Source organism: Macaca nemestrina, chromosome 12 (assembly GCF_043159975.1).
Source record: "Macaca nemestrina isolate mMacNem1 chromosome 12, mMacNem.hap1, whole genome shotgun sequence".
Lineage (NCBI taxonomy): Eukaryota > Metazoa > Chordata > Mammalia > Primates > Cercopithecidae > Macaca > Macaca nemestrina.
In genome coordinates this window covers 37,953,933-37,980,564 of record NC_092136.1, presented here as the reverse complement: position 1 = coordinate 37,980,564, position 26,632 = coordinate 37,953,933, and the positions used below count along the sequence as shown (strand labels likewise).

General features: G+C 39.1%; 1 long non-coding RNA gene across 2 annotated transcripts in view; it reads right to left on the bottom strand.

Moving 5' to 3' along the window:
- Positions 1-263: 263 nt before the first annotated feature.
- LOC105463282 (uncharacterized) overlaps positions 264-26,632 on the bottom strand; it is a 38,716-nt gene continuing 12,347 nt past the window's right edge. For both annotated transcript variants that reach the window (XR_011610739.1, XR_011610740.1), the window contains exons 2-4: positions 15,989-16,110; positions 11,581-11,766; positions 264-389 (exon numbers count right to left, since the gene is read on the bottom strand). This is a non-coding gene — a long non-coding RNA (uncharacterized lncRNA). The remainder of the gene's footprint in view (positions 390-11,580; positions 11,767-15,988; positions 16,111-26,632) is intronic.

Sequence of the window (26,632 nt, the reverse complement as noted above, 5' to 3'; positions counted from 1 at the left end):
ATAAGGAATTGCTGAAGGGTAAAAATCACCCTTCCCAGTTGAATAAGCATCATTAAAGCACCCTTTTCAGATGTCCAACATAATATTTTGACCTGTATCTTCTTAGCCAAACTCAGTTACATGTCTCCATCTTACTGCAAAAGAACTAGGAAATAAAATCTTTTATTTTGAATGACAGAGAGCCCAGTTACAAAATCTCAACTCTGTCCCCAAGGAAGAAAGGCAAAATAAATACGGGGATAAGCCTCCAGCAAGCTTTGCCATACTACACCACAACTTCTGGAAATTACCTTTAAACCTAGTTCCTGAAGCATTCCAGGTCGATAGAATTGTTTCCCTTCATTGGAAAGTTTTCAACTTCTTAATTCAAAAACATTTACTAGCAGGTGCTACGGGAGAGAGGAGAAATGTCAGATGTGTTCATGTCCTTGAGGAACTTTCAGGCAATTTCAGCAATTGGAAACTACACCAATGAGACAATCGGAATGTTATCTACCTGTATGTACTGAAATGCTATGTTTTATGGTTTGGACCACTACTTTATATTTTAAACCTAAAAGCCCATTGTCTGCAAACTGACTCAAACTAAATTGAAATGAGCCACATTACTGTTTCAACCCAAACTGAGTCTGAAAGCTAATATTTACTCAACTACAAACCATTCATTCAGTAGTGTGAAGATTAAACAAGCAAACAAAAAGACCCTCTCCAGATCCTCCAGATCCGTGCCTGCCTTCCTGCCTTCCTGCCTTCCTGCCTTCCGTCCTTCCATCCTTCCTGTCTCTGTTGCCCAGGCTATAGGGCTCTGTCGCCCAGGCTGCAGTGCAGTGGTGCAATCTCGGCTCACGGCAACCTCCGCCTCCCAGGTTCAAGTGATTCTCCTGCCTCAGCCTCCGGAGTAGCTAGGCTTACAGGCACCTGCCACCGTGCCTGGGTAATATATTTTTTTTTTTTGTATTTTTAGTAGAGATGGCATTTCACCTTGTTGGCCAGGCTGGTCTCAAGCTCCTGACCTCAAGTGATTTGCCTGCCTTGGCCTCCCAAAATGCTGAGATTACAGGCATGAACTACCACACCCTGTTCTTAGTGTTTCTTGTAACTTCCCAGATGCGAACAAAACCTTGCAAAAAAGCATTTCAATAATTTTTAGCTTCTCGATCTTCCAACTGATGTGGCCATCAAATGGCTAGTCAGAAGACAAATAGATGAAGAGAACAGCTTTATCAAATCAATTCAAACTATGACCTACTATGGTAAGACGCTGTGCTGGGGTCTAGAGGCACCAGGACTTCATCCTTCTCTCAAACAGCTTACAAACCCATTGGAAGGGGTCAGACATAGAAGTAACCAACAGAAACAAAGGGGATGGCATTAAATATTATTCTGCTCTTGTTGCTTTAGTTGTTGCTGCTTATTGCTGCTCTTGTTGCTTTAGTTATAGGGGTTTTTAACAGTTGCAAAGTGTGGTGGAGTAGTGAGTGGGGAGAAATGATTTCGCACTGGAAGTAACCAGAAAACACATTAGAGAGCAGTGTTTCTCAACCAGGGGCAATTTTCAAGCCCACAGGACATTTGGCAATATTTGGAGATATTTTTAATGGTTATGACAATGGATAGATGGATAGTGAGGGTGAGCGTTGGTACTGGCATCTAGTGAGTAGAGGTCAGAGATGCTGCTAAGCAGTTTTCAATGCATAAGACAACTCCCTACAACAAAGACTTGGCCAGCGTAAAATGTCAGTAGTACCTAGGTTGAGAAACCCTGCTTGAATAAGATGGATACATTGTACAAGGAGGATTAGAATTTTCACAAGTGGATAAATGGGGACAAGAATCCCAGAGACAGTACTAAATGAACAAAGCCCCATGGGAAAAAATATAGGCCCTGTCCAAGAAACAGGAGGGAGGGCTTCAGTGGGATATAGTTTACACAACTGAGCCTGGGGAAGCTGTAAAAGGAAAGGGGGGTTAGCATTTAGATTGGGGCTGAGAGTGCAAGACTGCTAAAGTTTGGATTTTATTCTTTTGGCCAGAGTAAGCCATTGAAGGATTTAAAAAATGGAAGCGATAGGATTAAAAGTGTGTTTTAGAAGTAAAATCAGAGGAAAAAGCTTTGATTTTCATACCAGATTGTAAGAAAGTTCCTTTAAGGGAGTCACCCTTATTTTGGGTGTTGCCTGATGTTTATTAACCTCTGGTTGTTGGAAAATAGCAAAACTGCAGACAAATTCTGCATATTTGGGCCTGGGTTGGATGGGCAGTGAGGAGGTGAGGAAGGCCAAGGGAATGAGAGAGTGGTACAGTGCTGACGTTTATGCTGTGAGACCCTTCCTCATGGCTTCCAGAACTTCAATAATCTTTAAAAAAAACCTTACTATGCTTGTTGTGCTTGGATTTCTTGTGCAAAATGACTGTATTTGGGTTGATTGTGAAGACTGGGAGAGGAGGTTGGTGACAATGGTGCAATGGTAGCATAGAAGTAATAATTTGGATGCTTCTGTAATGGGCAGTTTCTTCTCCTTGCTTTCAGATCCTGTAGTCCTGCCCCACAGAACTGCTCATGCTTCTCCAGTTTGCCAGTCTGCATCACACCTACATACTCTTCTTTCTGCTTGGCACACTTTCCTTCTCTAACAAGCTTCTGCTCATCCTTCAAGACCCACTTCAAACGTTCCATTTTCTGCTCTGCCCTGTATACAAAATATCAATATTGTATTGTGTTTGCTAAGGTGTTTATTTTCCTCAACCAGAGAGTGAGCCCCTTCAGGGCTAAGAATGGCATTGTAATCATCACTAACTCCAACAGGTAGCAAAGCATATTACCCAATCTCCGTGATCATTTGCCAAATGAACCATGGGTAATAAGGTCAGTGAGTGGCAGAAAGATTGTGACTTTGGGCCTACATAGCCTTACATTTTCTTCTCCTTATTAATTTTATATTTTAAACTTCATCCCCTGGCTTAAACATTTCCTTCTGATAGATGATATTCTATTGGGGAGGGAAGAAAAAAAACAAAATCCAAAGTACAACTTTAAGCCTTGAGTGAATGGGTTAAAATCAGGTTTCAATATGCTTTTTAGAATACTTCCATGTAATTAACATCGACCTGCTTATTAAGAGTCCATTATTAAGGAAACAATTGTAAAAGTCATTAAGAGCATTTCCACAGATCTTAGCTGCTGACTCATCTTGCTAGTTCTCAATAAACGTGACCTGAAAATCTCTCATTCACAGTATCAGGTAAAATGTTATTTTTCTAACCATTAGGAAACATTTACCCTTGGGCTGATTTTTATGTGTTTTTATTGTTGTGGTTAATGTGAAGAAAGTCCTATACAGGAACAGCTGTGCATATGGGTCAATGCCTGGGAATGGTTTAAAGATGCCTTTTCAAAACATCTTCCCCACACTGGGATTATGCAATGCCTCTGTCTCAACAATTAATAAGTATTTCCTTTTGAGTTAAGTCATGAAGTATATAGTCACACTAGCTTATTTGGAGACAGGGCAAGACTCTTCTGGCATCAGAAACCCATATTTGGAATGTTGATATTTTGTCTTTTCTGTGTTATTTCATCTTATGTTTTCCTTCAGGATTTAGTAAAATTCTTTATGAAAGTATAAGCTGGCTCAGGTTAGGGGTTTTCACATCTGCTAGGGGGCAAGGTTTAATGGGGGAGCCATTCATCCTAGGTCTGAGGAAGTGGTGAAGATGACACCAAAGTTTCAAGGGCCCCAGAGCCCTGGCAAGGTTCTGGCATGACCCTCATCCCTCATGCCCCAACACTCACAGCCTTTCTACCACAATCTGCCTAAGAGACAATCCAGGACAGTCTCACCACTCTCTTTATCTCATATTCCAAACTATGAGGTCATTCCTAATAGTCTAGATCTACATCCTATCTGTTTATTCTCTATTCTGACCCCATTGCCCATTTCCCACTTCCACCCGTTTTCCATGCTCTGTGGCCCATCATCGGCAAAAATCCTCATGTTCTCAGCCTCTTCTCTTAGTGTCTCCTACACATTATTTTTTTTAACTGAAACCTGGACCTCTGAGTCCTGCTTTCTTGTAGCCTGGTTGAGTGGTGCTTGTTTTCTGTCCCACACTCCTTTAAGTTAAAGCAGGAAGCCTATAACCATTCCATCTTCCTTTAGGATAGAGTATGACTCTTGTGAGATCAGAAACACATAGCCTATATTTGGAATGTGAATTTGAGTAGAATTCTGGACTTAGAGGTGGGGAGATGTCGCCCTGGTTTTTATTGCTCCTATCAGACCAAGTTCTCTTCTCCCTTGGTGTGAAATTTAGACATCATTACCAGCTACTCTTTCTTATTGCAGTCATCTGCTGACTTTGGGTTACTTTTCACGTTCCTTGAAGATGTAAGCTCCCAGCTCATCCTCATTGTTTGTGACAATATGTCTGTCACAATTCCTAGATGATCATTTCAGCACTCTCTGGCATCTGAGTCCCTTGATCTCTTCTCCTATATGATTTCATTCTCTTCCAACCTCAGCCACTGATGCTCATGGAATGAGCCATTCATAACCTCCCCTCAACTTTGTCCTTGTCAATAATTCCTCGTCTTCCATAATCTCCATCTCCCATCCAGGAACTAACCAGGTCCAACCCTGCTTAGTTTCTGAGATCAGGCAAGATCAGGCATGTTCAGGGTGGTATAGCCATAGATCAAAATCTCAATCTCAAGCATTCTATACTAGGCCCACCACCTCATATCTTTCCAACTCACTGTCCCTCACATCCTTAAAAATCCTTTGACCTAACACTGAATTTGTCCTACCGTCTTTCACTCTCCTTTACATCCCGTGTATCCTTACCTCCTTATCCATCTAGATCTTATAGTCTATCATAATCATCACTCACTTTATACAACTGTAACTCCCTGGAGCCTCTTTCGTGTTTTTTTCCTTCTTTGGAAAACCCCCAGTCCTAGTTATTTGCAGCCCTTTTCTTACTCTGCATCTGTTTTCTGGTTGCTGAACTTGGCTGGAGGAAAGTACCCAATCTACTGCTTGGTATCACTTTAAACTCATGAGCCCCCAAATATAAGTGGGCCCAGCAATTCTAATTCATTCAAAGAGTTTGTGAATTCTTGCTTCACAAACATGATATCAAACTTTCTGCTCTCTCCTCAAACTTTTGCCACCTCTTAGTTCTTTATTCTCAGCTGACGGCCTTCGTTTCTTTTACACGGCAAAAAAAAAAAAAAAAAAAAAGAAAGAAAAAAAAATCAGAAGAGACCTTCCACATGTGGTTCCCATCACTTCCTCCAAATCTGCTTGTATCTTTGCCTGTGTCCCCTCATCCATTCTGTCCTCTGAGGAACTGTCCATGGGTCCGTCCAAGGCACAGCCCTCCTATTGTACACTAGGTCCCAGGATCTCACATGTACTCAAGGAGAGCACTCTAGCAGTTTTACTCTAGCCATTTTGGAGAGGCTCTCTCTTCCCGTTTTGTTTTTGTTTTTGTTTTGAGATGGAATCTCGCTCTGTCACCCAGGCTGGAGTGCAGTGGCGCGATCTTGGCTCACTGCAACCTCCACCTCCCGAGTTCAAGAGATTTTCCTGCCTCAGCCTCCCAGGTAGCTGAGATTACAGCTGAGATTACATGCACCACCACTCCTGGATAATTTTTGTATTTTTAGTAGAGACGGGGTTTCGCCATGTTAGCCAGGCTGGTCTCAAACTCCTGACCTCAAATGATCTACCCGCCTCGGCCTCCTAAAGTGCTGGGATTACAGGCATATGCCATGGCGCCCAGCCAAGGCTCTCTCTTCTTCCTGATCAATTTATGTCCATCAGTATATAAACATGCTTTATTTCTATATTAAAATACTTTCCCTTGATCTCAAGCTTCCCTGCAGCTACCTTTGCATTTTTATCTTCTTTATAACAAAACTTCTTCAAAGTATTGTCCATACTTGTAGTATCCATTTATGCTGTCTTATTCTCTCTTCAATAACTCTAAGTAGACTTTTATCTACACCATTCCACCAAAACAGCCCCGTCAGTGTCTCCAGTGAGTTCCACATTGTCAAAGGGAATTGTCAGTTCTTAGTCCTTATCTCACTTGAAACAATTGATCACTGACTCCTTGATACATTTTCTTCACTTGATTTCTAGGATATCATCCTCTCAAGTCTGAGCACTTAAAATGTGGTGAGCTCAAATAGAGATGTCTGAGTCTTCTATCAAAATCTTCACTGACTTTATTGGGTACTGTCTCAATCTTTTTAATGGTTTCTCTTACTTGGCTTCTTAATTTTGGAGGACCCTCAGAATTCTACCCTTAGACCTGTTCTTTGTCTACTCTCACTCACTAGATGACTTCATTTGGTCTAATAACTACATACTAATAAATACATACTATCGGTGCTGTCCCATAGAAATATAATGCAAGCCACATTATGATAGGTGAGTCACAGATATAATTTTGAATTTTCTTTTCTTTTTTTTTTTTTTTTTTTGAGGCAGAGTCTCACTCTCTTGCCCAGGCTGGAGTGCAGTGGCTGGATCTCAGCTCTCTGCAAGCTCCGTCTCCTGGGTTTCTGCCATTCTCCTGCCTCAGCCTCCCGAGTAGCTGGGACTACAGGTGCCCGCCACCTTGCCTGGCTGGTTTTTTGTATTTTTTAGTAGAGACGGGGTTTCACCGTGTTAGCCAGGATGGTCTCGATCTCCTGACCTTGTGATCCGCCCGTCTCGGCCTCCCAAAGTGCTGGGATTACAGGCTTGAGCCACCGCGCCCAGCCTAATTTTGAATTTTCTAATAGCCACATTAAAAAATGAAAAGGGAACAGGTTAGATTAATTTGATAACATATTTTGTTCAGCCCAACATATTAAAAAATTAACATTTCAACATGTAATCAATGTAAAATGAATAATGAGTGTTTTTCATTCTTTTAAAAATATTATTTGAATTTCAGTATGCATTTGACATTTATAGCACTTCTCAATTTGAAGTAGCCACGTTTTAAGTGCTCAGTAGCTGCAAGTGGCTAGTGGCTACTATATTGGACCTGACAGACCTATATACTGGACATTGGCTTTTACTGAGTGAGATAGCCAATGGAAAGGTTTTTTATATACCAAGTTTTAAATTAAAAAAAATATATACAGATGGGGTCTCACTATGTTGACCAGGCTGGTCTCAAACTCCTGGCCTCAAGTGATCCTCCCATCTCAACGTCCCAAAGTGCTGGGATTTACAGGCATGAGCCACCATGCCCAGCCCAAATGGAAAGTGTTGGGGAGGGAAATGACATGACTACTCTTTTTTTTTTTTGAGATGGAGTATCACTCTTGTTGCCCAGGCTGGAGTGCAATGGCACGATCTCAGCTCACTGCAACCTCTGCCTCCCGGGTTCAAGCGATTCTTCTGTCTCAACCTCCCAAGTAGCTGGGATTACAGGCATGCACCACCATGCCTGGCTAATTTTGTATTTTTTTTAATTTTTTTTTTTTTTTAGTAAAGACGGAGTTTCACCATGTTGGTCAGGCTGGTCTTGAGCTCCTGACCTCAAGTGAGTCATCTGCCTCGCCCTCCTAGAGTTCTGGAATTACAGGCGTAAGCCACCATGCCTGGCCAGACTACTCATTTTTAAAAGGCCATCCTGACTGCTCTGTCGAAAATAAACAATGTGGGAGTAAGGGGGCAGCAGAGAGACCAGCTAGAAGGTTAGTACAGGTCAAAGATGAAGGAGAGAGTGGGGTAGACTGGAAGAAGTGTGACATGTTGAAGGTAGAACATGTTGAAGATTAGGTTTTCCAGATGGATTGTACAGAAAGAAAGCAGTCCAGGGTGACTCCTGGATTTTTAATCCGAACCATTGGAGGAATTGGAAGAATAGAGCTGCCTTTAGGTGAGATGGGGAGGAATGAGATCAAGAAATTTTAGAGAAGGCAGAGATCAGTAGTGCGAATTTTGGATTTGTTAAGTTTGAGTTTTCCATTAAACAAACAGACAAAAACCACAAACAACAAAAAAATGAAGATAGTTTCTGATAGCAACATGTGTCATGAAGAAAAGAAAATAGCCATAGAGTGACTGAGGAGGAGTTTCTTATACAAGCTTGTCAGTGAAAGCGTCTCTGAAGAAGGGACATTTGAACTGAGTCCTGAGTGATGAAATGAGGCCAGCCAAACAAAAATCTGGAAGAAAATCATTTTAGCTAGAGGGTACTACAAAGATAAAAGCTTGGAGGCAGGAATATCTGAGAGACAGAAAAGCAGCCAATGTGTCTGAAGTGGGTAAGATGGAGAGGCAGGCAGGGGCCAGTCATACAGTGCCTTGTCAGTCACAGTGAAGGAGTCTGGATTCTATTTTATGCACCAAAGGAAGCCTTTGGGAGGTTTTAAGCTGGACATAGCATGATCTGATTTATGTATTACAAAGAAAACTCTGGCTCCTGGATGGCGCATGGATTTGTATTATATTAATTATTATTGCTATTATTATTACAGGAGACAAAAGTAGAAGCAAAGAGAGCAATTAGAAGCTTTTACACTAACTGGGCAATACGTTATGGTTCTTTCCACTACACAGCTCTTCCTCTCTTGCCTCTAAGTCTTTCCTTGATTTCAGGGGATTTCTTGAGGGAGACAATGTGTATTCTTAGTCTCTGTGCCCTCTGACATGCCCAGCATTATGTCCTGCCCACAGCAGAAGGCTCGGTACGTATTTTTGAGTGAATTATATGGCTCTTTTCATCAAGGCTGAGGAGCACATTTTTAAAAAATATGTATTTGTATTTCTTGTACATAGCATATTGTCTGTCCCATAGTTAAGACTCAATGAACATCTGTTGGAGCGGGGCAAGACCTCACTTCAGATAACCAGTTTACTGAGAGAGATTATTGGATAGGCAGAGGCAGCAAAGAGGGTTTGGGCTTTGCTAGTGTGGAGGGTAGGAGGAAGGCAGGGAAGGTGGAGCATGTTGAGAGAAGAGAGGTGGATAAAGTCACCCAGCTTTGAGCAGGCCAAGGGTAGATTTGGTCTACATCTTTTTTTTTTTTTTTTTTTTTTTTTTTTTGAGATGGAGTCTTGCTCTGTTGCCCAGGCTGGAGTGCAGTAGTGGGATCTCGGCTCACTGCAAGCTCCGCCTCCCGGGTTCACGCCATTCTCCTGCCTCAGCCTCCTGAGTAGCTGGGACTACAGGCGCCCACCACCATACCCGGCTAATTTTTTTGTCTTTTTTAGTAGAGATGGGGTTTCACCATGTTAGCCAGGATGGTCTCGATATCCTGACCTCGTGATCCTCCCACCTCGGCCTCCCAAAGTGCTGGGATTACAGGCGTGAGCCACTGTGCCCGGCCTGGTCTACATTTTAATTTCAAGCTAGCCTGGTTTCATTGATGGTGATGTGATCCCTATGTGTGGGAATAGCCGAAATGGTTTGATCACCATGGGACCATAATCCATTACCCAAAGCCTTCATTAAGCAAATAATTCTGTTCAACCTCACACATAGGCCTACAGGAATTTGCCATCCAGCACCAATACTGATGCTACAAGTCCCAGCAAACACAGGATGGCAGGCCAAATTCAAGCTTTCTGGCACTCCTTCTCTTCTGGCTGAGACTGATGTCCTCAGGCCTAATCTCAGGCTGGCAGAGAGTTAAGTGCTGGGCTGAGTCTGTGCTTTACTGCATGTGCTTGCATTTGATTCTGTCCAAAAGAGGTCTGTGGACCAGAGGGATGACATTTGGCATCAAGAAAGTAACCCAGGTGTCTGGCTCTTTTTCAGTCCCAAAGCCTTATTCTTTTCCCTCAAGTCTATGCAATCATTTGGAATCCATCACTCATCATCCAGAGGTTTCAGTGCCTTTAGATTAGGGATCTACACCCGTAGCTGATGATCCACTGGACTACCACACTTGGCACCTGAACAGAGCCAACAGGACTGGTTACAAATTCGTTGTTAATTACTGTGTGTAATTACACTAGACCCAAGTTTGGAGGGAAACACCCTACTCTGTTGTTTTATATATGAATTGTGTATATGTTTTTAAAAGCACACCATTTTTACTTTCTAATTAGGCTATGGGGACTTGGGGTGGAAACTGTCGTTATTTAATCATGCTTTTTTCTGGGGAGGGGAGGAGAGGAAAAAATTTTCCTTTTTCTATCAACAATTGCTCTCATTTCTGCATTAACAGGGTGGAAACTTGGTTCCTCCCTCATCCCCTTTAGGCAAAGAGTCCATGGCTCAGATTCATAAAGGTTGTTGATTTTGACTTTGGGTTGCCCTACTCTGTTTTTCCCCACCTTTCATGCTACCTAATACAATACATAAGTCTTCCTAGCCAACACTCCCTAAGGGTGGGGTAAGAAACACAGCCCATTAAGAAATTTTTTTTAAAGCTTTGAGTAATCTCCTTTTTATATTCACCCAAATAAACCAGGTTGGTGGCATATTCTCCTTTGTTTTTACATCTGAGATGTACTTTAAGTAGTGCCAGAATGAATCACATTGCTTGTGTTCTTGTACCCAGCTGCAAACCATGCCAGGCTCAAGCCCAGGAACACAAGATTGCATGCAAGCAGAGAGGGTCACTGGTGTCTTTTTTTTTTTTTTTTTAGACGGAGTCTGGCTCTGTTGCCCAGGCTGAAGTGCAGTGGCTGGATCTCAGCTCACTGCAAGCTCCGCCTCCCGGGTTTGAGCCATTCTCCTGCCTCAGCCTCCCGAGTAGCTGGGACTACAGGCGCCCGCCACCTCGCCCGGCTATTTTTTTGTATTTTTTAGTAGAGATGGGGTTTCACTGTGTTAGCCAGGATGGTCTCGATCTCCTGACCTCGTGATCCGCCCGTCTCGGCCTCCCAAAGTGCTGGGATTACAGGCTTGAGCCACCGCGCCCGGCCACTGGTGTCTTATCTACTCCTACTCTGCTAAAAAAATTGCATTTATTTATTTATTTATTTTTGGAGACAGAGTCTCGCTCTGTTGCCCAGGCTGTAGTGCAGTGGCATGATCTCAGCTCACTGCAGCCTCTGCCTCCTGGGTTCAAGCAATTCGTCTGCCTCAGTCTCCCAAGTAGCTGGGACTACAGACGCCTGCCACCACGCCTGGCTAATTTTTTTGTATTTTTAGTAAAGACGGGTTTTCACCACGTTGGCCAGGCTGGTCTGGAATTCCTGACCTCAAGTGATCCTCCTGCCTCGGCCTCCCAAAGTGCTGGGATTACAGGTGTGAGCCACAGCGCCTGACCAGAAAATTGCATTTATTATATACTGCCCCGTCCCCATGGAGAACTCTTGGCATTCTAAAATCATTGTTGCCCATCTTTTCCTTCCCATTGAGTCAACATTTCCCCTTTCCCATCCTTTTCTCATTCCTACTTCCTAGCTTTACTATCTCCTATATAACCTGCTGAGCCTCAGTTTCCTCAGGAGTAAAATGGAGATAATAAGAAACACCTGCCTTACCAATGTCACACAGCTATTGAGGATCAAATGAGATAATGGATAGGAAAGTGCTTTATTTCTACAAATGTAGGCTATTGTCAGTGTCATTTACTTACTGTTCTTCATTAGCTAGCTACATAGTCTAGATTACCTTGTTGTGTTTCAAATGTGGAAGGCTTGCTGTTTCTGGTAAGTTGAGGACCATTTCAAAGCCTCAAGAAAATGATTGGAAATGAATCAATGTAAGAACATTTTCTTGTTGGGTAGTTCATCCAATTTTTATGTATGCTGTTTGTCTTCTTTTCATTTGGATATAGGTTGCCTTCAGCTCCCAGTACTGTGAAATAAGAGGCAATAATTATAAATCCTTTGGAGATTAAGCATTTCCATCCTCATAGCTGCTGCTTAAAATTTGATTTCCCCTTGATTTTCAATAAAAGGAGGATAACAGAATGTTATTCATTCTAATTATAAACCAACAGGAATTCTAGGCATTACTTTACAAATAGCTGCTTTCATGTCAGAATAATGAGTGTTGAGAGGAAGAGCTCTGAGCCCTTTACTATATTCTTTGTTTTCATTATTTTTATACCTGTAAGGAAGATGGACACATTGAGGGATAGAGACTCCACAGAATTGTTGTCTGAGTTGCGACAGCTTTTCACCTTCTTTTTCATTACCACATGTAACATATTTTCTGCAGGCTTTGTAAAGAAAATAATTTAAATCTATGTTTACAATTTTCACACTGACTTTAACTTATTTTATTTTTGGTTGGTGTTCACTCTGGGTATTTGAGGGTTTTAAGCTGTCTGCAAAAAGCTGCGATCTTTGTCTCCAAAGAATATTTAAGCCACTTTTGCAGAATCAGAATGTGTTAAGCGAAGCCCATCTTTACACAGGAAAAAGTAAAAGGAACTAATATTAATTGAATGTTCACTACGTGCTGGGTCTCCTGCCAGGCTCTTTGCACATATCATTTTATATAATCCTCATAGCAACTCTATATTATATGATATTATCTACATTTTTTTCACAAGTAAACTAAAGTGAGCAAGTTACATTATCAGAGTTTAAAGACACCTGTGGTATATCCCTATGAAAAACCTAATTCACTATGTGTTCTGGTCTATGGCATTTACATTTTTGAAACATTTTATCTTTCCAAAATTGTAGTTACTTCCCCCTACCTTGACAGATTCCACTGTTTTTGATTTAAAAAAGAAAGTATCCCCTTCATCTGCAAAGTATAAAGATTTAGTTATATTTGAAAAGTTAAGTGCAAATCTGCAAAAATGCTAAAATAATTTATTCATAATTCAAATGGAAAGGTAAAATAATACATTAGTGCTACTGTATACATAATTTTAAGCTGATTTAACACTTTTCTTAATTACAATTTACATTACATACCTCAATATGCGTTCCGTGGAGTTTTTGTTGTTGTTTGTTTTTTTTTAATTCTCTTGAGACAGTCTGTCTCTGTCACCCAGGCTGGAGTGTAGTGGCATGATCTCAGCTCAATGCAGCCTCTGTCTCTTGAGTTCAAGCAATTCTCCTGCCTCAGCCTCCCAAGTATCTGGGAGTACAGGTGCGGGCCACCATACCAGGCTAATTTTTGTATTTTTTTAGTAGAAACGGGGTTTCACCATGTTGGCCAGGTTGGTCTCGAACTCTTGACTTCAAGTGATCTACCCTCCTAGGCCTCCCAGAGTGCTGGGATTACAGGCGTGAGCCACCATGCCAGACCAGCATTCTGTGGTTTTAAAAGACAGAATACAAATAGTACTTATACTTGTCTTTTATATAAAAGGATTCTCTGGGGGAGAAGGAGGGGGGAATGAGTTCCTGGTGGCTGGGGAACTAAAACCGTGTACAATGAGGAAAGTGTGCTGAGGAAATACAGAGACCATCTTCTGGTCTGCAGCTTTCATCACCAAAGCTCCATCAGTGTACATAAATGCCTCTCTGCTGGTGGGAAGGTTGTATGGCCTTTGCCCAAGGAGACTCCCGGATGGGATTTGAAGCCTTCTGTAGTTAGGGTTACCTTTTTCAGCCAAATCTAAACCACTTAAAAATAAAATACCACTCTGAGCACAGGGTGATCACCCCCTAAAGGAAACTTGCAAATAATATGAGCACCAATAAGCGAAAGGGGAGAAAAGCAAATGGAGTCTTTTCAATTGTTCTTTCAAAGGGAGAGAAAACTATCATTCTTTGGACGAATTCTTTACAAATGACATTATATATTTTACATCTCATAAAAGTTCTACAAGGAAGTTATAATTTCCCCAATTGTGTAGATGAGAAGTAGCTAAGAATCGTGTTTAGAGTCATGTGGGGGCCCAGATTCAAACCTAAATTGGTCTGGCTTTTTCCACGTTATCAATAATTCCTTGTTGAAGGAACAATTACCTGGATTTTCTTCACTGAAGAGTTATCAAATACAATAGAACAAGTATCTTTTAAAAAATACGGAAACAAAACATTTCTAGTCAATTGTTGGACTTCTTTTGAAGTTCTGGGTTAATATCAGGCAGGCCTTTTACTAATGCATTTTATTTCCTTCTGTCTGCCACCAGCTGGAGCTACTGTATAAAAGCCAATCATTTTGAGTTCAAAGTATAACTCTGCAGTGTGAAGGTAGACTACTTTTGCTCCTAAACAATTTGAGAGTAAATTGTGAGGAATTAAAGATTAAGAAATGCAGTGTCATAGGTGGTTAAGTAATTGCTTTGATCACTTACTAGTTATGTGATTTGGGCAAGTTATTTTGACTGTGACTACCAGTTTAGTTATGAAATGGTTACGACTACCAATCTTGTGGGGATCACTGTAGGGAAAATTAAATGTTAAGAAATTAGTAAGGAGCCTCCCACATAGTATGTACTCCACATGTGTTCATTAGTATCATTGGCAGTTATTATTACTCATTTTGTTATCAGTATCACAGCCCCAGGGATGCTCAATTCATTGTAATTACAATTCATATTATTACTCATTGTCGTGTGCCTGGCATGTGGCAGGTGCTACTTGACCTCCCATTGCTCAGTGTGTGATTTTTGGGTTTCAGTGTGGTGGACTGTAGGATGTCACCCACACAAGGAGGCATTCTGCTTGGATGTCAAAGGAAAGGAAACTGTGAGAGGCATTTTCGAGGTTGACTGGGTCATTCTGGGTAAGAGCAGTATTTCCCAATATATGTTCTGTAGGATTCTTGTCTCACATGGATCAAATAAGAATGAGAGATATACCATATATATCCCCCACTTCAGGGAGCAACAGTGCATGTAAGTATATTTAAGGCTCTGAAAAATACTGTGAGAATCAACCCTTCTTCTGTTTATGCCTAATCATAAATGATTCCTCCATTTTCTCCATTAAATTAAAAAAGATAATATGTAATATATAAATTTAGATGAACATAGGTATTCATTATTTCATATTATAGAAAAATATGTTGAGAAATATGGCTTTTAACTCAAATTTTGTGTCTTTTTTCCACTCAAATAGTATGAGAAAGACATCAGTGTTTTCCTCTTTATTAGCACCACCTTTGGAGCCATATAATTTTCTGGAGCACTTATTGGCTCACTGGTTTGAGACACAGCAGTTTTTACATGTGTATGATTTGCCACAGCAGATTTTATTTCTAGTTTTTAGTATCCATTTGTATAATATCTGAATTAAAAAATTCATCCTAGTATATTTTTATAATTGTTAGAATAAATGATCTTTAAAAGGTGTTTTCTTTTTTTAAAAAAAAAAAGCAAGTAAAATTGTGAGGTTGTAATGCAGAAATAATTGTGAATTTTGGTTAAATTTACTTGCCTTCCATTTAATGCTTTTTGTCAGGTAACCTCTACTAATTTGCCATCAAAAATAGCATTTATTTGGTTAATATGTTCACCCTAAATAATACATTGTTGATAAAGCAATTATAAGAGAGCCCAGTAATACAGGAGCTGGTATAAAAACTGGAATATATGACAATTCTTTCTTTTCTGAGGGATAATTTGAGGAAAACCTTGTCTCATACCTATATTTACATAACCCAGCGTTGTTTGTATGTGAATGTGTATGTGTGTGCTGAAATAACCTGTTTACATGCTAGAAACACCCTCATGGTAATGGTGGCATAGTGGATAATTGTTTTCATCAGGATTTTTCTTGAGAATAGGCTGCTAGCAAGTGCTGTATGTGACAGAAACTTTGGCCAAAAATCTGTATTTATAACCATATCAATTTCTTATATTTTCTTGGTCATTTTAACTTGCTTTTCCCTCAGAATTTAATCAAGTCTTTTAAAAAACTATGGCAGAGTCACTCCCATTCCTGAGACAGTTGGTCAGGAGCTTTACAGAAGGATAGATACTCCATTGAGGTTAGAATGGTGGTGGATTGGCGGTTAGACCACAGAAGAACCCCTGGGGGAAGGTAAAGGCCTGGGGATAAAGACATGGCTCTTTTTATTCTGTCATCCTTCTCTCCTTGTAATCTCAGCACTGATGAACCATTAGAATCTCCATGGAAGGTTTTTAAAAAACACGTGATATCACCTGAGGACATTTAAGTCAGAATGTCTGGGAGTGGACCCCAAGATTAGTGTCTCTCAAAGTCTTCTTCAGGCTTGAAAGGGTTAAACCTTCTAGATGATCATCAGTCCTTTTGTGTCTTCCTCCTAAAAATTTGAACAGTAGTGACCTATTAGAAGTCAGGAGTTGGATCTAAACCGAGAAAGCATCTGTGCAATGTACTCTATTTCTTTGTGTAGCTTCTCCCCACTCCCAAGTCACTCCTAATATTTCCATTATAGATTTAGACACAGAAAACCCAGATGAAGAAGCTGCATGCTCCCGATGGGATGGGATGATATTAGTAATGGGAAGTCTTATTTCTGAATTGAATTTGAGTGCTGGGAAAGCATATTGGCTAATGTTTCAGTCCTTTGGTTGAATTTGTGTCTTTGACAACAAATGCTTGTGGTTGAAGTTATACAATTTTCATCTCTTTCCATTTCCCCTCACTGGGGCAAGCTTCCTCTGTGTATTTTTTCCTCTGATGGGAAAGAGCATCTGCAGCTACTTTTCTTCTTAGCCAATAGACTACCTTCTTGTGAGTTATAAAGAGGATAAAATGTGAATCAGAAGCCAAGACTAGAACCCTTCTCCTATGGACATGGTCTATTCAGGAGTTAATTTTAGAGATAAAAATCGGGAACACCAGTTCAATAATAATAATAATAATAATAATAATAATAATAATAATACCTTACAACTGTGTACCTTACAAGTTAAAATACCTTTTAAAACACTTTCATATTTGTCCCTTTTCTCTTGAACATTCCGAAGAGATTGACAGGACAAATACCAATCGCCTCATTTTAAGATTAAGAAACACAGATGCTGTGACGATAAATCAGTTCCCCATGATAACATGGACAGGGACAGAAGTCGGACTAATAACTGGTTCTTCAGTAATTACCCACCTTGAGCAGCTCTGAAGGTCATAGAGTAGACCAGTGGTTCCCAAACTTGGCTGCTTACTAGAATGGCATGGGAGGATTATAAAATAACACAATTATGCCAACTTGCCTCTGGGGCTCTAATTCAATAAACCTAGGATGGGGCTCAGGGAATCTGTCATTTAAAATAATTTCTTCATAGTTGTTCTGAATTTTGATTAAACATTAGAATTACCTGGCAGGGAGGGGCTTTAGAAAATCCCACTGGAGAATCACTTGAGCCCAGGAGGTTGAGGCTGCAGTGCGCTGTGATCATGCTGCTGCACTTCAGCCTGGGCGACAGAGTGAGACCCTTTTTCAAAAACAAAAACAAAACCCATTTCCCAGATTGTATTCCAGACAAATTAAGTTAGAATCTCTAGTGCTGGGACCCAGGCATCAGAGGGTTTTTAAGTATCTCCTGGTGATTTCAGTGTGGAACTAAGGATGAGAAACACTACTATAGACTAGAGCTTTACAAACTCTGTTTTTCAGGATTTCAGCACAGCAAGTAGGAAAAGATAAGAGTAGAATTGTCACTTGTCTGGAGTAAGAAGACTAGGATTCAAGTCCTGGCTCTGCCTCTTGGGAATGTCACTTCATCTCTCTGAGTCTCAGTTTTTTATTTCATCAAATGAGGAAAATGAACAGTACATACCTCTCAGGGAGGCCATGAGTGTTAGATGGGATAATGCATGTGGAATAACCAGGCACCATACAGCCACCAGCTATTCCTGCTATTTCCCAAAGAACTCCATTAAAGATTGTGTGTGTGTGTGTGTCTGTGTGTGTGTGTGTGTGTGTGTCCCCCTAGATGTTCCCTTTGTTCAAAGTTTCCACCCTCAACCTTACATGGAGTTAGACTTCTAGGGCATGAAACACAGCTCCAAAAGTTTCCACTAATGAAAGGTTTGGAAATTAAAGGAATGTCCTTAAGTCTTCTTTTTGCTGTTGCTATTGGCATGTTTAGCCCTCTGAACCTTGGAGTTATGAATCTGCCAGTTTGCTAAATGTATACTCAGAAGGGCAATTTCATTTTCAGAATACAAGAACACTTTAGCTATTACTATTCACCCTCCCCATTGCTCCTTTCTAGCTCTTTGAGCTCCCCTGAATGTGCCCCCAAGCACCTCTTGTTTATTCCCATTCAGCAAATTAAGGAAGGTTCTAGTATGTGTTTCTTATTCAGCAAATGCTGAGTTCACTGGAACTCAGGCCTGCTGGAGAACAAATTAACCCATACTATAAACACCTACTCTCTTGCCTGACAATTTGTACTGGTTAGAACGGAATTCTCTAATATTAGGAATGGTGGTATGAGGATCATTTCATAACCACAAACACAGCAAAAGCAATCATGAAATTATGGATGACTCATTGTCAAAGGAACACTTGGATCATTGTGAGCAACCCCCTAGGTTGATCAAATAAGGAAACTTCTGCACCAAACTCACACTGTGCCATTAGTCTTCTCTGTAATTGATTGTTATTGCCAGATTTGTCTCCACCACATCAGACCTATTTTTAAACCTCTCACAATTGCCTTCTCACTAAGTAAAATATTGTTTTTGTGAGCACCTTTCTATTATTTCTTATGTATCTACTTGTTTCTTTCTTAAACTAGACAGTGCATTGAGGACAGAGATTACTTCTTATTTATCCTAAATAAAATAGTACCTGGTGCACAGTAGGTTCTAGTACATACATGTTAAATGTACCATAAATCGTACATTCTTTCCCAATGAAAGGGCTTGTTTCTAACAAGCTAAGGAAACTAAGATTTGCATTGTATACCACTTCCTCTAGGGTTCCATGAACAAAGAAATTTTGCCATGATATGTACACATATATATTTTAGAGAAAGAAAGGAGCGGGGAGGGAAAGGGAATGGAGAGGAGGGGAAGGGAGGAGAGAGGAACAAAAAGAAGGATGAGAGAGATAATACTAAGTTCATGATACTATTTTAGGTTGTTGGGATACAAAAATGAACAAAACTGCCCAAAATACTTGCTCTCAGAGTTTCCACTAGTGTGTGTGTGTGTGTGTGTGTGTACGCACATGTAATGAGGAAACAGACAAAAACAAAAAAGTAAATAAGTACAATATAATAGTGTTAGATGGTGATCAATGCTATAGAGAAAAATAAGTTAGAGTAAGGGAATAGAGAGTGCTGGATGGAGTGGGCTATTGGATTTTCAAATGGAGTGGACCGGGAAGGCCTCGCTGTGAAGATGAAACTTGAGCAAAAACTTAAAGGAGGTGAGGCTGAGAGTCTTGAAGCTATTTGGATGAAGAATATTCCAGGTGGGAGAAATAGGAAGTGTAAAGTCTCTGAGGTGAGAGAGAAATTCAGGAGTTCCCGGGTTGACACAGGCAGTTGGCCTGGAGTGGAGCAGTGCGGGTTAAAGTGTAGGATAAGAAATCATGGGGGTGGCTGGACAGCTGAGTGGCAGTGTTGGGAGAGCTTTGGAGGGACCTGTTAAGTCATTGTAAAGATCAGCTTTTACTCTGACTGAGATGGGAAGCCATTGAGGAATTTGATTTGATTTAAGGTTGAAAGGGTTATTTTTGCTGCCAGGATAAAAATGGTGGGTGGGAAAGTAAAGAGGGAAACAAGAAAATCAGTTAGGAAATTATGGTAACAAGACAGGTGTCTCAGACCATGATAATAGAAGAGGAAATAGTGTATGTGAAAGAATCTGAATAGATGTTGAAGACAGAACTAATAGAATTAACTCTCAGATTGATCATGAGTCATGGGAAAGAGTGAAAAATTATCCCAAGTTGTTTGATCTCAATAGCTCAGTGGATGGATGGAGTTGCCAGCAATTGAGAAAGGGATTCCTAAAGAAGAGGTTTTGAGGTAAAGAGGAAGATGATCTATCTACCTATCTCTTTCTCTTTCTGTAGCTATTTATCTATTTATCTATCTATGTATATATCTAGCTATCTACATACCTACCTGTCTGTGTCTTTCTATCTAATCAGCTGTTTTATATATGAGGTATTAAAACTCAAGATGTTAGGTATCTGGCTGAAGATCTCATAGCTAACATGAGTGATGTTGGGTTTGAAGTGAAGTATTATGGTATAGACTTCAAAATCCCTACTTTCCCTATCCTACCAGATCTTTTTCCCATATCATTGCTTTTAATCTTCACAACAGCTTTTATCCACATTTTAAAATTTAAAAAACCCTAAAATTTAGAATGTTTACATAATTGGCCTAAGTCATGCAGCTAGTAAGTGAGACAGCAGAGATTCAAACTTGGTTTCTGACTCCAAAATTTATATTATTTTTTTTCACTTTTATTTTAGGTTCAGGGGTACATGTGCAGGTTTGTTATATAGGTAAATTGTATGTCACAGGGGTTTGGTGTGCAGATTATTTTGTCATCAAGCATAGTACCAAATAGGTAGTTTTTTATTCTTACCCTCCTCCCACTCTCTACCTTCAAGGAGCATTTCTCTAATGATTAGTGATGTTGAGCCTTTTTTCACATGCTTGTTGACTGCATTTATGTCTTCTTTTGAAAAGTGTTTATTCATGTTCTTTGCCCACTCTGTGGGCTTTTTGTTTGTGGGGTTGTTTTTGCTTGTAAATTTGTTTGAGTTCCTTATAGATTCTGGACTTTATTGTCAGATGCATAGTTTGTGAATATTTTCTCCCATTCTGTAGGTTGTCTGTTTACTCTGTTGATAGTTTCTTTTGCTGTGCAGAAGCTTTTTAGTTTAATTAGGTTCCATTTGTCAATTTTTGCTTTCGTTGGTATTGCTTTTGGCATTTTTGTCATGAAATCTTTGCCTGCTCCTATGTCAAGAATGGTGTTGCTTAGGTTGTCTTCTAGGGTTTTTACAGTTTTGGGTTTTACATTTAAGTCTTTATTCCACGTTGAGTTGATTTTTGTATATGGTGTAAGGAAGGGGTCTAATTTCAAACTTCTGCATGTGGCTGGCCAGTTATCCCAGCACCATTTACTGAATAGGGAATCCTTTCCCCATTACTTGTTTTTGTTGATTTTGTTGAAGATCAGATAGTTGTAGGTGTGTGGCATAATTTATAGGCTCTCTATTCCATTCCATTTGTCTATATATGTCTGTTTTTGTACCAGTACCATGCTATTTTGGTTACTATAGGCTTGTAGTATAATTTGAAGTTACATAGTGTGATGCTTGTTGTTTTGTTCTTTTTGCTTAGGATTGCTTTGGTTATTTGGGCTCCTTTTTGGTTCTATATGGATTTTAGAATAGTTTTTCTCATTCTGTGAAGAATGTTATAGGTAGTTTATAGGAATAGCATTGAATCTATAAATTGCTTTGGGCAGTATGGTCATTTTAATGATATTGATTCGTCCTATCCATAAGCATGGAATGTTTTTCCATTTATTTGTGTAAACTCTCATTTCTTTGAGCAGTGTTTTGTAGTTCTCCTTGCAGAGATCTTTCACCTCCCTGGTTAGCTGTATTCCTAGGTGTTTATTCTTTTTGTGCCTGTTGTGAATGGAACTGCATTCTTCGTGTGGCTCTCAGTTTACATGTTCTTGGTGTATAGGAATGCTACTGATTTTTGTACCTTGATTTTGTATCCTGAAACTTTGCTGAAGTTGTTTATCAGATCTAGGAGCTTTTGGGCAGAGACTATGAGGTTTTCTAAGTATAGAATCATATTGTCTGCAAACAGGAATAGTTTGACTTCTTCTGTTTCTATTTGGATGCCTTTTTTTTCTTTTTCTTTTCTCTTTCTTTCTTTTTTTTTTTTTTTCTTGGGGGACAGAGTTTCACTCTTGTTGCCCAGGCTGAAGTGCAATGAATGGTGCAATGTCGGCTCACTGTAACCCCCACCTGCCAGCTACAAGTGATTCTCCTGCCTCAGCATCACAAGTAGCTGAGATTACAGGCATGCACCACCAGACCCAGCTAATTTTGTATTTTTAGTAGAGATTGGGTTTCACCATGTTGGTCAGGCTGGTCTCGAGCTCCTGACCTCAAGTGATCCACCCATCTTGACCTCCCAAAATGTTGGGATTACAGTTGTGAGCCACCGCACCTGACCTGGATGCCTTTTATTTCTTTCTGTTGCCTGAGTGTTCTGGTTAGGACTTCCAGTACTCTGTTGAATAGGAGTGATGAGAGAGGGCATCCTTGTCTTGTTCCAGTTTTCAAGGGGTATGCTTCCAGTTTTTGCCTATTCAGTATGATATTGGTTTGGATTTTTCATAGCTGACTCATTATTTTTACATATGTTCCTCCAATGCTTAATTTGTTGAAGGATTTTAACATGAAGAGATGTTGAATTTTATTGAAAACCTTTTCTATATTTATTGAGATGATCATGTGGTTTCTGTTTTTAGTTCCGTTTAGGTAGTGAATCACATTTATTGATTTGCATATGTTGAACCAACCTTGCATCCCAGAGATAAGGTCTATTTGATTGTGGCAGATTAGCTTTTTGATGTGTTGCTTGGTTTGCTTTGCCAGTATTTTGTTGAGGATTTTGCATCTGTGTCCCTTAAGGATATTGGCCTGAAGTTTTCTTTTTTAGTTGTGTCTCTGCCAGGTTTGGGTATCAGGATGATACTGACCTCACTTAGAGAGGAGTACCTCCTCCTCAATTTTTTGGAATAGTTTCAGTAGGAATGGTACTAGCTCTTCTTTATACATCTGGTAGAATTTGGCTGTGAATCTGTCTGGTCCTGAGCTTTTTCTGGTTGGTCAGCTTTCTTTCTATGAAACTGTCCCACCTATTATTTATGCCTTGCAAAAAGGTGGTAAAGATTACATGTATGTAACACACCCAGCATATACAACGTCTGGTGCATAGTATATTTAAATTAAATGATAGCTATTACAGATTAATGTAGATCTCATTTGTGTATATTGTGCTTCTACCTAAGGGAACTATAAATTCATTAAAATATGAGACTTAATTGTTTTGTGGTCTCAAGGACATCAGAAATATTTATTATTTATTGAGTATGTACAACTACTATATTTCCATAATAATTAGAAATAATAACTTTTTAAAAAACAAAGACGATAGCAACCACAAAAATCATTTATTGAGTGAATCATGTTGGGTACAAATGAGTATATTGTAAAAAGTGTACCATCAACACACCTACAATGTTTATCAGTATTTCCTAGTAGAAGAAACATGAAAGTAGGAGCAGGTAGAACTAAAGAATGCTAGTGTACACAGGGCCATCAGATGCCTTTTAGTAAAGGAGGTCTAGAGCCTTGCAGAAGAGCTTCCCACCCTGTGCAGAGAATGTGTTGCCTATTCTTTGCTTTCTGAAAACTCTTGCCTATTACCACTCTGTGATTAATTCTGTACTAGGCTGTCTAGAGCTTTCACATTTGGGATCATTTTGTTACCCTCTCTCAAATAATTTGATGGGTTCATTATGTCACAAATATCAAATATCTTACATGCAAATGTAAATCCGATGCACCCTCAACTCCAGGCCTGAGTATTTTTTCTACCACACAAAGTTTTTTGCAAAAATTTAAAAAATTGATAGCATTAAATGGTTACCTGAGAAAAGAAGTCCTCAAATCCTTCACTTTAAACAACTAGAAAAATAAAACTAAAATAAACCCAAACAAGCAGACATAAGAATATAACAAAGACAAGAGTGGAGAGCAATGAAATTAAAACCAGAAAAACAATGGGAAAAAAATTGATAAAAACAAAAGCTGATTTTTTGACATTAATGACATTAGCAAAACTGACCAAAAAAAGAGATAAGCCATGAATTACCAATATCAAGAATGAAAGAGGGGGTACCACTATTCCATAAACATTAAATAGATAATAAGGGAATACTAAGAACAACTCTATAGACATAGATTTGAAAACCTAGAAGAAATTAAATTTATATTAATTAAACTTAACTTTCAGTTAAAAGTTTCCAAAAAAGCAACCTTCTAACTCAGATGGTTGCACTGGCAAATTCTACCAATTATTTGTGGAAAATTAATACCAATTCCATACAATCTCTTCCAGAAATAAGAAGACATGAGAACACTCTCAATTTATGAGGCCAGCATTACCCTGATGCAAAAGACAGCATAAGAAAAACAATCTTTTAAACACAACCAAATATACTTCATTAACATAAATGCAAAAATCTTCAGTAAAATATTAACAAACTGAATCCTTAAACATAAAAACAATAATATACCATGACCAAATAGAGATTGTAGTGGGAATATAAGACTGGTTCAATACTGGAGAATTTTTCATTGTAGTCCACCATATTAACAGTCTAAAGAAGAAAAATCACATGATCATATCAATTGTTGCAGGAAAAGTATTTGACAAAATTCAACATTCATTCATGATAAAGACTCTCTGCAAACTAGAAATAGAAACTTTCTCAACCTGATAAAAGGCATACACAAAAACTAACATCATTCTTAATGGTGAAAGACTGAATGCTTTTTCCCTCAATTTAGGAATAAGGCAAGGATATTGATACTTTTTGTTTCTCTGTTCCCACCTAAATGTCACCTTGAATTGTAGTTCCCATAATCCCCATGTGTCATGGGAGGGACCCAGTGGGAGGTAATTTAATCATGGAGGTGGTTACCCTCATGTTGTTCTTGTGATAGTGAGTGAGTTCTCATGAGATCTGATGGTTTTATACGGCGATTTTTTCCGTTTTGCTCAGCACTTCTCCTTCCTGCCATCGTGTGAAGAAGGATGAGTTTGCTTCCCCTTCTGCCGTAATTGTAAGTTTCATGAGGCCTCCTCAGCCCTGCGGAACTGTGAGTCAATTAAACCTCTTTCCTTTATAAATTACCCAGTCTTGGTTATGTTTTTATTAGCAGCATGAGAACGGACTAATACAGATATCTACTCCCAACAAATATTTTACTGGGTGCCCTTTCCAGTTAATAAGGTTAAGAAATTAAATAAAAGGCAGGCAGATTTTCAGGTGACATGATTGTCTATGACAAAAATTTCAAGGAATTCATAAGCAAATTCCAAGTACTAAAAAGTGAGTTTAATGAGATTACGGGGTACAAGGTTCAACACACAAGAATCAAATGTATTTCTTTATACTAGCAATGAATAATTGGCAACTAAACATTTTTAAAAAAATTCACATTAGCTCCAAAAAATGAAACATATAGGTACAAGTGTAACAAAGCATGAACAGGGTCTGCATGCTGAAAATTACAAAATCTTAGTAAAATAAAGCAAAAAAGACCTACATAAATGGAGACATATACTATTTTGTGGATTGAAAGAATTAACATAGAAAAAATGTAATTTGACTGGGCGCGGTGGCTCATGCCTATAATCCCAGCACTTTGGGAGGCCGAGGTGGGTGTATCACCTGAGGTCAGGAGTTCGAGATCAGCCTGACCAACATGGAGAAACCCTGTCTCTACTAAAAATACAAAATTAGCCAGGCATGGTGGCTCATGACTCTAATCCCAGCTAGGGAGGCTGAGGCAGGAGAATCACTTGAACCCAGGAGGCAGAGGTTGCAGTGAGCTGAGATCGTGCCATTGCACTCCAGCCTGGACAACAAGAGTGAAACTTGGTCTCATAAAAAAAAAAGAAAGAAAAGAAAGATGTCACTCTGCCTAAATTGATCTATAGATTTAATGTAATTCCAAGCAAACCTCAGGAGTATTTTTACAGATCCAGACAAGCCGATTCTAAAATTTATATGGAAAGTCAAGGGAACTGTAATAACCAAAACAATTTTGAAACAGAGTAGTAAAGTTGGAGAAATCACACTATCAGATTTTAAGATTTAATATAAAGCTGTAGCAATCAATTCAGTGTGTATTGACAAAAGGATAGACACATAGATCAATGGAACAGAGAAGCTGGAAACAGACCCACACAAATATATTCTAGATACTTTTCATAAAGTTGCAAAAGTAATTTCATAAAGGAATGATAGCCATTCAACAAATGGTGTTGGAACAGCCAGACAACCATGTGCAAAAAAATGAACCTTCATCTTAATTTCAAATCTTACATAAGAATTAACTAAAAGATTTACATGTAAAATACAAAATTATAAAAATTTAAAGGAAAAAGTTGAGAAAAACTGGCCTGGAGTTAGACAAAGAGTTATTAGACATGATACCAAGAACACAATCATGAAAGAGAAGATTTATGTATTGGATTTCAACAAAATGAAATTTTTTTGCTCTATCAAAGACACTGTATAAGAATGAAAAGACATGCTACAGACTGGGATAAAATATTTGCAAATCACATATCCAATAAAGGACTTGTATCTGGAACACAAAAAAACTCTCATAACTCAACCATAAGAAAAGAAACTACCCACATTAAAGAAAGTACTGCGTTCATCAACTAGAAGTCTCAACATAGTAAAGATTCAGTTCTCCTCACATTGATTCATAGATTCAACTCAATTCAAATCAAAATCCCAACAGGACTTTTTGTAGGTATATAAAGCTGATTCTAGAATTTATATGAAAAGACCATATAGCATAGAGACAATAGTTAAAAATACTGTATTGTATACTTGCAATCTGCTAAGAAGATAGATCTTAAATCTCCTCACTATACACATACACAAATAGTAACTGTAGAGGTAATAGATGTGTTAATTATAGGGAATGTGGTAATTATTTCATAATGTATACATATATCAAAACATCAAGTTGTATACCTTAAATATATGCTTTTTTTCATGTCAGTGAT